This window comes from Arachis ipaensis, chromosome B8 (assembly GCF_059453495.1).
Source record: "Arachis ipaensis isolate K30076 ecotype BB chromosome B8, ASM5945349v1, whole genome shotgun sequence".
Lineage (NCBI taxonomy): Eukaryota > Viridiplantae > Streptophyta > Magnoliopsida > Fabales > Fabaceae > Arachis > Arachis ipaensis.
The window spans coordinates 23,363,375-23,378,672 of NC_142443.1; the positions used below are offsets into that span (position 1 = coordinate 23,363,375).

General features: G+C 26.1%; 1 long non-coding RNA gene across 1 annotated transcript; it reads left to right on the forward strand.

Annotated features, from left to right (window-relative positions):
• The first annotated feature begins 5,755 nt into the window (after positions 1-5,755).
• LOC107612476 (uncharacterized) lies at positions 5,756-6,296 on the forward strand. Its single transcript, XR_001613777.3, has 2 exons — positions 5,756-5,949; positions 6,080-6,296. It is a non-coding gene; the product is annotated as an uncharacterized LOC107612476 (long non-coding RNA).
• Positions 6,297-15,298: the final 9,002 nt, after the last annotated feature.

Consider the following 15,298-nt stretch of genomic DNA (forward strand, 5'->3'; position numbering starts at 1 on the left):
TAGAAATGATTCTCATGGATGATAAGGTAAGTTGATTATTTTTCATGATTCTTTCAAGTGATACTAGGTCTATTTTATAAATATTTTTTGTTCATACTTTAAGTTTATTTGATAAGTAAACCCTTGCACGAATCAAATATGGTGCAATTTTATAGATTTATAAGTGCTAATAGCCTTTATATTTAATTTATTTTATAGTGTGATAATAGCCAATATATTTGTTAGTGGATTTGACTATTACTATATTATTTATAATCACATTCAGTATATATGTCTGATTTATTGAAGAAAGTAGATTATTAAAATCGATTAATAACTATTTTAGAATTAATCCAATTAACACTAGATTAAAAAAATCAAATAATGCATAACATATTACTTTTTTATTAATCAAATTATTATAATTCAAATTAATTTTTAAAAAATAATTTAAAATTATAATTTCAATCTTATCACGTGCATGGCACGGGTAATTACACTTGTAATAATCTAAAACTGGGTTTTCCCCAACTAACAGAAGTGAGGTGTCGATTCCTCATAAATCCAGTTTTCTGCCAAAATAAATGCACTATTTTCTCTTCTACATTTATTTTATAAAAATATATTTATTATAATTATACTATAATTAGCATTTAAGTAATAATTCATAATTATACTAATCTAGGAAAATATCTTTATTTTTAGAAAGTACTATTTTTATGTAATGAAAGCATTATTCTCTCTTCTAAAATTATTTTAAAAAAAATATCTTTATTATAATTATATTACAATTAGCATTTAATGAATAATGCATGATTATACTAATTTAGAAAAATATTTTTATTATAATTATATATATAAAATAATCTACTTAATATACTAAAAATGGATTTTCCTCCAACTAATGAAAATAAGGTGTCAATTCCTCATGAATTTTTTTTCAAAATAAAAGCATTATTCTCTTTTCTAAATTTATTTTAAAAAATATTTTTATTAAAATTATATTACAATTAGCATTTAATGAATAATGCATAATTATACTAATTTAAAAAAATATCTTAATTATAATTATATAAAAAATTAAACATAAATTTATAATTCTAATTGCCATAAATATGATACTAACGTTCATAGTGGTAAATTGATATTTCAATAATTAATTTTTATAATTATTTTTGTACTACTAATTGCTATATATAGTGTTTCTTTGTGATTAGTGAGTCTAAATCTCAGAGTCAAAGTATTCTTTTTTTCTAATATGTTATTTTTCTTTGATTGGACAATTGTTTCTAAGGAGCTTTGTAGGTCAAGTTCAAGTCACATCCCCTCCACGTTTTCTACGTTTGTCCAAAAATATTCGAAGTGGAGAATATAATGAGATTGAATTTTCTCAATTTAGGTTCAGTTTTGAAAAATTCGTGTCAACCTTAAAGATGCAACTCAAATATTGGTACTATATTTAAATTGTCTTCTCTTAAGCTTTTTATATTAAAAATAATTTTATAACATATTGTAATTTTTTTCAGAAACTACTGACTTTCTGGTGCATTAATACAATGCCATTGAGGAGAATAAAAGTCAATTTAGTTTGAAAATTTTAACAAGAAGATAGTCTGAATTTGTACGGATTCTAAGTATTCGATCTTATGATGTTATTTTGGTTGGTTGTTACAAGAATGAATCTAATTTATACGTATCTAAAGATTATAATAGATTAAATATTATTTAAATAATTTAGTTCTAATATTGGTATTTGATTAAATTAGTTTTAGAGAAATTTAAATTGTTGTCTCAATTTATATATTATGACTATTCTTTTTGGATATGTTATTTTTAAACTTTTTAATATGAAATTTTTTTATTTTTAAGTTTATTTTCTTTTTTTTTGATATATGTATCACCTTTTTTGTATTTCAGATTAGTAATGCAATTATTAAGAGAAATGTAATTCATAAATAGATTAGAATGATTAAGAGTTTAATTATATTGTGTGGATACAAGATTGATTAATTAAGATTAAGGCGTGAAAAAGGAAAAAGAGTCACAATACGTGATTTTGCTTTCTTGCTAATATATAAAAATACGTGAAAAAAAATTAAATATCACCATTTAAAAAAATTGTTAATCATGTAAATGAAAAGGGATTGAGAAATATGCATGGATATAAAAAATAAAAAAATTACTACTCGATTGTAGAATAATAAAAAATAATCATATATATATAAATCATAACAAAAAAAATTAATATATGTGACTTAAATTTTTATATGTAAAATTAATATATATATATATATATATATATATATATATATATTTAGAATTATTTAACAAAATTAATATATGTATAGATAAATAAAAAAATTGTTATAATTTATGAAAATTACACATACGATGACATTAATAATAAAGAATAAAAAAATTATCGAATGATTGTAGGCTCAAAAAAAATTAATCATAATTAAAAAATAATTAATATATGTGATTTATATATATATATATATATATATATAAACGGTATAAAGAAGGATTTAGAATTATTTAACAAAATAAATATATTCTAAAATTTTTTATTATTAACTAAACAATTGATATATATATATAGAAATTAGTATGATTTATAAATATTATTACACGTATGATATGATGGTATTAATGGAATAAGAAAATTATTGAATGATTGTAGGCTAAAAAAATATTTATAATAAAAAAATTAAAAAAATTAATATATGTGACTTAATATATATGTATACTTAAATAAGGAAAAATTTAAAATTATTTAAACAAAATAAATAAATATATCCTACGAACAAAAAAATCATTGACTAATCGATCAATATATACTGGTAGTATAAATAAAAAACCGTTAAATAAAAAAGAAATAGTATGTTTTTAATTTTGGGAATAAAACATAAATAATTATAATATAATAATTTGTTTAATTATTAATATTTATAATTGTTATTTTAAATCATAAATTTAGAAAAAAAAGTAGATTAACAAAAACGATTAATAACTATATTAGAGTTGATACATATAACACTAAATTAAGAAAAAATGAACGCATAACATATTACTTTTTTATTAATCAAATTACTACAATTCAAATTAATTTTAATAAAATAATTTAAAATTATAATTTCAACCTTATCACGTGCATGTACAAATTATTGAACAATTTATTATTATGTACATGGCGCGAATTATTAAACAATTTCTCATGTGTTTTTTTTTTCAAAATAAAAATATTATTTTTACTTATAATTATTATTCTTTATCCATTCTTTCACTTGAATACTAATATTATTTATTAATTTTTTTATTTTTATTTTTCACATTTATTAAAAATTCCTTTTCAATATTTTAGGTATTAATTATTGTTATTTAATTAACTTATTTTAGGTATTAAATTATTAAAATTTTAGGTATTAATTATACCTCAATTACGGTATTAAGACTTTGAATATAATTTCAATTTAATTTTGGACAATATCAAAAACAAATATATATATATATATATATATATATATATATATATGATATTTTAGATATTAATTATTGTTATTTATTAACTTATTTTAGGTATTTAATTATTAAAATATTAGATATTAATTATATTCCATTTACCGTGTTAAGACTTTAGACATAATCCCAATTTAATTTTGGACAATATCGGAAACAAATATATATATATATATAATATTAAATTAAAAGAGTAGTTTTCAATTTTACATAAAATAATATAATAAGTATAGAGTATAAATAAATTTATATAATGATAAAACTGTCGTGGTATGTTTCTGATGGCATTTTTTTATTTATTTTTTTTAACTCATTAAATTCAATTTATTATAATAAATTAATTATATCAACTAATTGATTTAGTTAATTATTTAAATATCATACAATTTATTATAATTTCTATCAATCGATTTATTGTAATTCAAATTAAATGATTATTTTGTTACGAAATTATTATTTTCTAATCTATTTATGGGCAATACATATATTAATTATAATCGCAAATTAAGCTATTTTACATTAAATAACTTATATAATGGTCTTTATTACCATAAATGCTGAATTAAATAAATTATTATTACTTTTGATTTAGAATTAAATGAGAATAAAATTAGAGATACTATTTTATTTGACCTTTCGGGTTTAATGGGTGTCACATTCAAATATAAATAGTGACTTTTGGATTTTGGTCTCCAACACATCAAAGCCACCTCCACAACTCTTTTTCCAGAAAAGGAATTGCGATTCAACTCTATCAGGGATACAGAAGGTTTTCAAAGAACAAGAAAATGGTATGAATTTACACGAATTCTAAATGTTTGAACTTACGATGTTGTTTCAGTTGATTGTCGTTACGAAAATAACTCTAATCTATACGTGTCTAAGGACTAGAATAGATTAAATATTATTTAAGTAATTTATTTCTAATATTGGTATTTAAATTAGTTTTAGATAAATTTAAATTGTTGACTCAATTTATATATTACGACTATTCTTTTTGAATATATTATTTTTATATTTTTTAATACAAATTTTCTTTTTTTCTGATTTTTAAGTTTATTTTCTTTCTTGGATATATGTATCACTTTTTTTTCATTTTATATTTTAGATTAGTAATGTAATTATTAAGAAAAATGTATTTAAAAAAAAGAAAAAGAAATATTAAAACATCACTATTTAAAAAAAAGAAAGATACGTGAAAAAAGGAAAATAAAAAATTAAAACATCAATATTAAAAAAAAATTGTTAATATACGTATGAATGGGCTGAAATTAAAGAATATATATGGATATAAAAAATAAAAAATTATTACACGATTGTAGAATAAAAAATAATCATATATATAAAACGAAATAATTATAACAAAAAAATAATTAATATATGTGATTTCAATATTTTTAATAACTGATAACATAGAGTTTAACAAAATATAATTTATATTTTTTTATTTATGTATATGAATAGAATTATTTATGTATATGTATATATATTAAGAAAAACTATCGTAATATATATATATATATATATATATATATATATATATATATATATATAGAATTATTTATCAAAATTAATATATAAGGTTATGGAAAGTCTCATCTAAATTTGACAAGAACAAGACGACTTAGCTTACATAGAAATGGTTCTCGTGGAATAAGGTAAGTTGATTATTTTTCATGATTCTTTCAAGTGATGCTAGGTCCATTTTATAAATATTTTTTGTTCATATTTTAAGTTTATTTGATAAGTAAACCCTTGCACGAATCAAAGACAGTGCGATTTTATAGATTTATAAGTGCTAATAGCCTTTATATTTAATTTGTTTTATAGTGTGATAATAGCTAATATATTTGTTAGTGGATTTAACTATTACTATATTATTTATGATCACATTCAATATATATGTCTGATTTATTGAAGAAAGTAGATTATTAAAATCGATTAATAACTATTTTAGAGTTAATCCAATTATCACTAGATTAAAAAAAACAAATAATGTATAATATGTTATTTTTTTATTAATCAAATTATTATAATTTAAAATAATTTTAAAAAATTTAAAATTATTATTTTAATCTTATCACGTGCATGGCACAGATAATTACACTTGTTTAATAATTAAAAGTTAGATGATAATTTAATCAAACTGTAAAATCATTTAACCACTCTCAATTATCAACTTCATATAAAATTAATTAAATGCACCTAAATTTTCACCATTATAAATACTCCAAAGGCTAGCCAAAACAAAAATTGTATTGGATTGAAAATTAAAGATGGTTAGAAAGGAAACACTGGTTTTTGTTCTCTTCTCATACCTCTTCATAAGTATAGCATTCTTAGTTATTTCAACGAATGGAGATAATATATTTGTGAAGGTTCCTAGGCCTGTACTAACAAATAAGCATTTGTTCAAATATGATGAATCTCGTGAGAATTATAATATCGAAGGTAAGTTTCAAACATATTATCCTGATTTTTTTAATTATCATCATTATTCTTACTAGTGTATATATTAAATGCCGTAAATATCAATATAATAAGGTGAAACAAAAAAATCTTGTGTTTCGATATTTTACAGTTAACCATTGTCCATGTTGCGTATGGAGTGAAGATGTCCCCCGTCATTGTGTGGATTTGTGTTGCTAATTGGACTCTAAAGTAGTGGCTGATGGAGTGCTCATCCATGGAGACAGAGATATTGTAATCGATGAGAACTGTAATAAAGTTTATTGGTATCAATAATAATAATGTGTGGCTGTGTTTAGCGTCATTGCCAGTGTTGATCATTTTCGGTACTCCGTGATGGCATTGTCAAGGGATATATCTGATTTTTAATCAATGATTGATTGATGGTGTTTAAGTATCTCTGAGGTTAAAATCTTTTATTATGAAAGAAAAAGGTGTACAATTCAATTTTATTAGTTGTACATGTATTTTTATTTTGGTATAAAAATTAATAATCGAATCTATTAATTATTTTACAAATTAATTTTAAAAAAAAATTTAATATTAAATCAGAGAGTCCGATTTATTTATTGTGATTATAAATTAGAAAATTCGATTTTTGTTCTTAATAAATCAGATATTTTTATTTTTGTTTCCAAAAAATTGAAAGATCTAATTTTTACATTTTAAATAAAAAAATTTCACATTTAAAAATAACACTTTTATAATTTATGATTATAAAAAATATTATTTTCAATCTAATATAAAAAATAATTTGCGTATATCCGATTCTTGTGTATATCCGTAATGGGGCTATCCTTTCCCTTTCTCGTTGAGTGTTTTTTTTTTTTACTTTATGGCCGGCGCCGCCATCTGATTCCTACAAACTCTATCTTAGCTTTTTGGATATTAAAGTTGCAGCGAGGAAGGTGAAAAATGGTAGATAAAAAAATATAAGGTTAAAGAATAACATTATCACTTAATAAAAATAATATAGCTTTTTTTAAAATAAAATTTATTATGATCTTAATTAATAATTTTAGCATATTTAATCTCTCTTTTTAATTAATCTTTACTAGTGGTCTTTACTGCTAATTCTCTGTTGATTAAAGCTACAATCTTTCTGTGTCTGAAAAGATTTGTATTTAAGCCATAACTAAATTTATTCAAATATCATATCTTTGTGTACTATAACTCAGAATTAATATATTTGATTTTGTGATAATTTGAGTACATATACCTTTTTTGAAGAGATATATGCATTTAGGGATAAGTTCATATTCTTTAAGATGCATGTTGATAAGGTTCAAACTTCAAAATATTAATTTCTACCAACTATGCAGATATCATGTCAATAAGTTCTACCAAGATAACACTCTGATTTTGGCATTTAAAGAAAATTACATGTTTGATTCAATGAATATATCTCAAAACTATAAAAATGTACAATTAATGTTAGATATGATTTATTGACTAATTTTTTTTTGAGGGATTTAAAAGACAATTCTAAAATAATAAATCTCGGTGACACATTTAGAATATTAAAGATATACGATCGATATAATTTCCAAAATATTTATACAATGATTTGAACATAGTATATTTTTATTTCCAGTTTATTAAATTTATCTCAATAATTAGAGAAATAGCTTTTACTATTTTTTAATAAAATATTATTATTTTTACTACTCAAATCAATATTTTATAACATATATTATTCGAAAAGTAACAAAATAATTAAATTGTTTAATGGTTAGGTTATAAGTAAGTAGAGCAAAATATTAGAGAAATGTATAATTAATATTAGTTGTGAAAGTTTTTAGATTATTTTAATGAAAGAATATGTTTCAAAATAAAGGAGTTATGAGTCATTAAGTCCTCACATATTACTTATATAAATAACTTACAAATATGGGAAATAATGCTCACTTACATGAATGCATAGTTCGCATACGGTAAATATATAAAATGACTACAACTATCTAATATATTTTACTTAAATTATAAAAAAATAGACTCCTTTGTTTAGTTTTTCAATTTCTTAGTTTGTTTTAAATAATCGTCATGAAAAAAAAATTCTGTAATTTTTTTCTCAATTATTTTATCAAGTGTCGTTTCTTATTCTATTTAAAGAGTATATAGTAAAAAATTACCCTTAATACAACAACTAAAAAAAAAAAAGAGAAAAAATCCATGAAGCACACAACTTGTATGAAATTGGAATGGAGCGGTTTGTAACATTTATCAGGAGCAGGAGGTTGGTTGAATAAGATGGCGAATAAAGTAGCGAACCACCAAAAAATGTCTCCTTTTTGTATTGGTGTTTGTGATGATGAAAATTATTCGCTATAAATCTCCATATGTTTTATATGTTGCATTATTAGCTATTGTTGCTTATATGACATATTTAATTCTTAATTTCTATTTGGATAACTTAAGTTTTTATTTTTGACTTTTTTACTCTTTTATTTTCAAATACTATACAAGAGAAGTGTTATTTATCGGCGGTTTTTTTATGATTAGTGGCAGTTTTAAACTGTCGCAAAATAAAGGCCGTCGGCTTACTAAACCGTCCTAGTTATAGGCGCGGGGATTAGATTTGGCGGCGGTTTTCAGCAACCGCTGGTATAACCGCCGCTAAATCCATATTTCCCGACAATCAGTTAGAAAACCGCCACAAAATGCGAGGGCTACGATTTTCAGTATGTTTACCGGTAGTTTTAAAACCGCCGCTATGTACTTCAATTTTTTCACATTCGCGCCAATTTTGCAGTGGTTTTAAAACCGCCGCAATATGGACCTAGGTTTCAAGCAAAGTTACCAGCGGTTTGTATAAACGCTGCAATTACGGACAGACTTCTCAAAATTTGAGACACTTTTCAGCGGTTTAAAACTGTCGCAAAATTAAGAAAAATTTAAAAAAATGCAAATTTTGAGTTTTTCTTTAAAAATCGCGTAATTTTTTAAAATATTATAGAATTATTTTCTTCTTACTTTTTGGATTTTTAATTATTTTAAGAGTTATTATTTTCAACTTTAGAATCTAAACTCGTGGCAAAAACCAAAAAATATTTGCAAAACAAAATATATTTATGAAAATATCAAGAAAACAAATTGATGGTAATCAGTGGCTAAGAGAATGAGGGTTGAATCTTAGCCCATTTTTGCTGAATATTAATTTCTGATTTTTCAAATGAACGAACTTCAGGAGATTTTTCTGCTTTTGTCTCGTGCTGTGTTGAGAGACACTTTTGTTTTGTCTTGTGCCGAGTCGAGAGACACTTTTGTTTTCGTCTCCTGATTAACAGAAACAGAGAAAGGAGTAGAGAAGAAGAATTGACACAAGATATATCCTGGTTCAGCCACTAGGTGCAATGTGGCCTACATCCAGTCTCCATCACCACAATGATGAAATTTCACTATCTCTTTTTCAAGATTACAAACACCAATTCTCCCTAGGATCTACCCAATCCTATCTGGGACAAGTCCAGATTCTAACCCAACCTGAACTTGACTAGGATTCACCCTAGCTTTCAATAGCAAAGTGCTCACCCAACTTGCAAGGGAACAAGTCCAGATTCTAACCCAACCTGAACTTGACTAGACCTCAATCTAGCTTTCAACCGCAAAGTGCTAACCCAACTTGCAAGGAAATCCCCTCAGGATTATGACAACAAAACAGAAATAAATACAAAGAATTTCTGAGATAACTATGACTTTTTCTTTAACTCTCTGTCTTTTTTCACTCATTGGTTTTTTCTTACAAAACCTCACATTTTGTCTTTTACCAATGAAACACAGACAGACTAAACTGAGAAAAAGAAATATTCAATGAAAGCCATGAAGGAGAAGAATAAACAGCTCAAAGAGCTATGGGAACCCAAATGTGTGCTCTCACTCCTTGATTTCAACCTTGGCCGTTCACCCTTATTATAGAAGGGGAAGCTTCCAAGGTTGAAACCGGTTCAACCAACCCAGCAACTTCTTCTCCAACATAGGTTAAGTCACGATTTGAACAAAGGGAAGAGAGAGGAAAAACCAAAACTACATGCATGTACCTCTCTCAACCTTTTTCATTCATTTTCTTCAATCTTGGACATTGATCTTGACTTTGGCCCAAGAATTGATTTTGAATGTTGATGAGCGTCTAACCCAGGCTGGCTCCTTTCTTTCCATTTTTGCTTCTTCCTACATGTAGTTCGGCGGCTACCTTCTTTTTTTGATGAACAAAAATGGAAGTGAACTTTTGCAACTGAGATCTTCTTCTCTGGCAGAGGTGGATCCTTTCTTTTCTTGGTATGGAGGATCTTGAAGCTCTTCTTCAAAATCTTTCCTTCAATGACAAAGATCTTTCCATGCCTTACTTTAGATCTTCCTTCCTCATAGCCTTTATTCTATAGGCTTTTCTTGTAACTTCACTTTTCTTCTGATAACTTCTATCTTCTTCTTTCCTGTTGACATGATCGAAAGACAAGAGAGAGGAGAGAGAAGAGAGAAGGAAACTTTCGAAGAAAGTAATGAATGAAATTAAAACAAATTGAATTCTCACTTCCATTCCTCAAGGCATAAAGTAACGTGTGGAGCTTTTAAAGTACATTAAACTCAATTAAATTTTAGCTTTCAGTTACCAATGCATGAAGACTTTGACAATTTGAATTCTCTTTGGTTTGTGACCACCAAACGAGTTACTAAGGCTTTAGGCCATTTCTTTCTTTTCTTTTCCTTTTAATTGTTTAGCCACTTGAAGTGAACAATTATTATTGGGCTAAACTTGTTTAGTAACCAAATTGGGCTCTTATCACTTGGGATTCTTTAGATCTCTTTCTCTTTTAATATTCAGCCACTATTTATGAAATAAATTTTGTGTAAAGCTGGCCATTCAATAATCAAATTGGGTTTGATTGCATCTTAGCCCAATATTGAAAACTAATTTACTTCCTGCACACTAACAAAAACATCAAACAAACCATTGGAAGCAATTTAAACAATTAATAATATTTTAATAATTTTCTAATTTATATTTTAATAATGTTTGCTCATCATTTCAGTTTTCCAAACTCAACACAAATCTCTTACAAAGAGTTGCATAGTCTAATAATTCAAAAAAATATTTGCTTCAATCCAAAATATCTTCAATCCTAAAATACTATTTTTCACTCTATCATTCCATTGAACTCATCCCTGTAGCAATGTCTGGTGGCAGCTCCTCACCCTGCCGTTGAAATAGATAAATCAAAGTACTCTTCATCGCCTTCCTCTTTTTCTTTTCTATTGTTGCTTCATCCTCCATCGCCTTCCTTTTCAACTTTTTGGCTTCCAGCTCTGCCTGTAGTTTATTTAGCTTCCTCTGGATTTTCTCTACTTGGACTCTGTTGCCCGACGGATGCGAATTCGAACGAAAGAGTTGACTAGGAGTCGGTCCGAAACCTACACTACACACTCTACCTGATTTTTCTTTTTCGAAAACTTGAGCAATGAAATCATTTTGAGACAACACTCTAGAAGACTCATCCTGTTCTTCAATCTCCTCAAGTCTTTCTTACAGACATAAATAAGCAAATACAAGTGTTTTGTTGATTAGTCTATCTCATGTCAAGGAGATGGGAAACTTGGACGCCGGTGAGAGAAGCACGGATGGTAGTTGCGCATCTCGACAACCCACACAGAGGCACAGGGTGTAATAACCCGAGTTTTTGAAAATTAAATAATGAATTATTTATAATTTATTATTTTATTTAAAAAAATTATTTTTCTAAAAGTAATTAAAATTAAATTTTATGATACTTTGAGTTTAAAACCCATTAAAATTTTTTAATAATTTTTATTATAATGAGATATTTTAAAAAAAAAATTTTATTATTATTATTATTATTATTATTATTATTATTATTATTATTATTATTAAAGTAAAAAAAAAGAAACAAAGGAAGGAAGAAGTTGGCCCAAGGCCATTAATCAAATAGTAAAGAAAGAAAGCAACATGGCGTGTATATATATATATACATATATGTAACATCATGACACCTTCACATTTCTTATCATATTAATCATCATCATTACCCTTCGTTCTCTCTTTGAAACCGAACCAAGAGGAAATAAAAAAAAAAAAAGAAGAAGATGGCCGTGAGAGAGAATGAGAGAAACCATGACACCTTTAAGTTTTTGAGCTTGATTTCTTGAGATCTGTAATTCCAATAAAAAAATTTAATTCGATAAAGGTGTTTGTATCTTCCTTCTCTACATGTTGGTGTTACTTTTGTCCGGTAGAAGTTGATAGTGACATAGCTCCTCTTCTCATTGAGTTCGGCCAATCGGAGTTCTAGAAGACACAGATGATTTTTGACGTTTTTTTCTTCAGCAACTCGATTAAAAAGCTTCTCTAAAATTTATGTGGTTTTAATTTCGTACGGAGGTAGGGTTTAGTAATTTTAATGTGAATTAAATGTATTCTTGATGTGTGAATGTTGGTTTGATTGATTGTTGTTGAGTTTGATTGAGTTTTATGTTGAATTTGGTTGAATTATTGTTATTTTTGAGATTATGATTTGACTTTGGTGAATTCAGCCCAGAATCGAACTGTTTTGAGTGAATTTTGGGACTATTTTATGTGAAAATACTAAAAAATATTGATGAGTTATGATGGCCGGGAGATTAAATTAAAAGTTATGAAAAGTCGGTAACTATAAAGCTCAAAAACGGACTTAAAAATCAAGCAGACAATTTGAAGAATTTTGGGAATGGGATTCGGTCCTTTGGTAAAGCTATAATCATGAAAATAAAATTTATATTTGGGATATTTTGGGTAATAATTAAGTTTAGGGGTAAAATAGGTATTTTATAAAGATGCAAGGTTATTTTAGTAATTATATTATATGTAAAAATATTTTAATAAATTATAAAATATGTTAGGGTAAAAATACAAATATTTTAGAAAGTTCAAAGATACAAAATAATTTATAAAAGATTAAGAATAAAGCTTAAGTTAACAAGTTTTGAGTAATAAAGAAAATCATTATTATTGTTATTAATTTATTAAGATTATTATCAAGGTATTTTTGAAATATATTATATATTAGTATTTTATTTAAAAGATATTATTTTATTTATGATATACTAAAAATGTAAGTAGAGAATAATCCTAGAAGTTTTAGAAAGACAAATTTAAATTAAAAATCTTTGATACTCTTCCATAAGATACTTAGAAAAATTAAAGGTGAGGGAATAATCCGAAGACAATTTATATTGTGGAATGATAGGAAAGAAAAGAAAAGGAAAGAAAAATATTAAAGAACCTCTGCCATAGGAAAGCAAAGAGAAAATATTAAAAAAATCTAAAGAACCTTTGCCACAGGAGAGCACAGAGCAAAAAAGAAAAGAATGTATTAACTAAAGGGATCTCTGCCACAGGAGAGCATAGAGCAAAGATAAAAAAAAAGTTTTAAAAGACTATCTGCCACAGGAGAGCAGATGCGATATTGTTTGGGCCTTAGTGCCAAATGTATAATGGGAATGCCCACACTGAGAACTATTTTCCAGATGTAAGCATATTGAAATACATTTAAAAGTCACACTGTATGCGGTCTGGCCGTAAGACTTATATGCACATTGTATGCATCTAGAAAGCTATATCTGGGACTTGTGCCCGGGTAATATCGGGAGTGGGTAGGCAACCGACACATGAGCTCATGGCCTGCGATAGGAATAGACATACATCATACTCGTTTGCGCATATTTGTCTGTGAGTGTGTTTCCTGTGATTGTGGGTGTCCTGTGATTGCTGTGTGGGTGTCCTGTGAATATGTTGACTGTTATTGCTAACCAAGTATATATAAAATGAACTTAACTCCTAACCCTGACCCTACTAAGAACTCCCCAGTTCTTACCCCCTATTTCCACCCCCTTTCAGCTATAGGTGTAAAGGTTTAGTGCGGAACTACAAGAGCATAGAAGATTTTGTTCACAAGTTGAGTTGTTAGATTTTATTTTTCCATTGTCATTTATTGCTTTAGTTTTTAATTAGAGGGGTAGGAATTGTATGTATTTGAGTATCTTTGAGTAAGTCTATGTATATAAGGCTACGTGGATATATATGATTTTGTGATTAAATGATTTAACGTACCGACTCTTTATTTTCTTGGTGAAAGTTTCGGTTCATATCCGCAAAGACTTAATATTAAATAAAAATAGTATAGAATAAAAAGGTTTAGAGGTAAGTAACGCCTGAACTTTTAGTACAATCATGAGGTGTTAAAAGTTAGGGTGTTACACAGGGTGGAGTAGAGGTTAAGGATTTCGCACACCGTGGATGAGGGAGTTTGAGTTTCAAGAATTGTGGATGAAAGGCAAAAGCTCGACCTCGAAGAGAGGAGGATGGATTGGCAGCAGTTAGACACGATAGAGTAGCTATAGCGGTGCTTTGCGCGCTACCAAACTCACTTCGCAGGTTTCTATAAAATTGGGGGAATCAATTAACTATGATAAGATAAAAAAGATAATATTAAAATCGAACTATGATAAGATTCTCACCTAGCGACATTTTTGAATTGGACCGTCGCTGATGTTACGGCACACGAAGAGAACTTTTATTTGTAAATTTGTTTTGCGACGACAAAGTAAAAGGCCCCGATTTCTACCGCTGTGCGCCGTTCGTGTTGTAGTGCTATTTAATTGTTGTCCCTCCATTTGTTTGATATATTATTCTGTTAAGTATTATTATTTAGTTGGTTTGGAGATTGTTTACCATTTCTAAAAAATAACTAAATTTTACCTTCAAAGACTTGTATGTTATTCAGGTATACAAAACATATATACAATGTGAAGGAAATTATATATTCAAGAAAAACTTTGCTATGGGACATATAATGTTTTCAATATTTTTTTTATTTATTAAAAAAAAGTTCAATCCAAATCACCTATAATTGATATTCCCTACTTAATATGCGTAAATAATTATTATTATATTATTATAAAGTATAAAACGTTTTTGTTCCAAGTTACCAACATAGTATATTATAGCATTAGTGTTCATATCTCTTCAATGTCATTTAAGAAAAGTGTTAAATAAACAATTTTGTTAAGTCCACACTTTTTATAATAAACACCGTTTTAACAACTAAATACGTATTCTTTTTATTTTCTTAATTTAAAAAATAACTAGTGTTTGTTTTCGTATCCTGTATGGGGTAATATATAAAATTAAATAAAATTTTTTATTAAAATTTAAATGAAAAATATATATAGTAATTATTATTATAAATATTTTACAACTTAAAAATATTAAAAATAATTAATATTTGTTTTAATTGATTTGGATTAGTTGAATGGTCATCTCATTTGTCTGCTTAAGCAAATA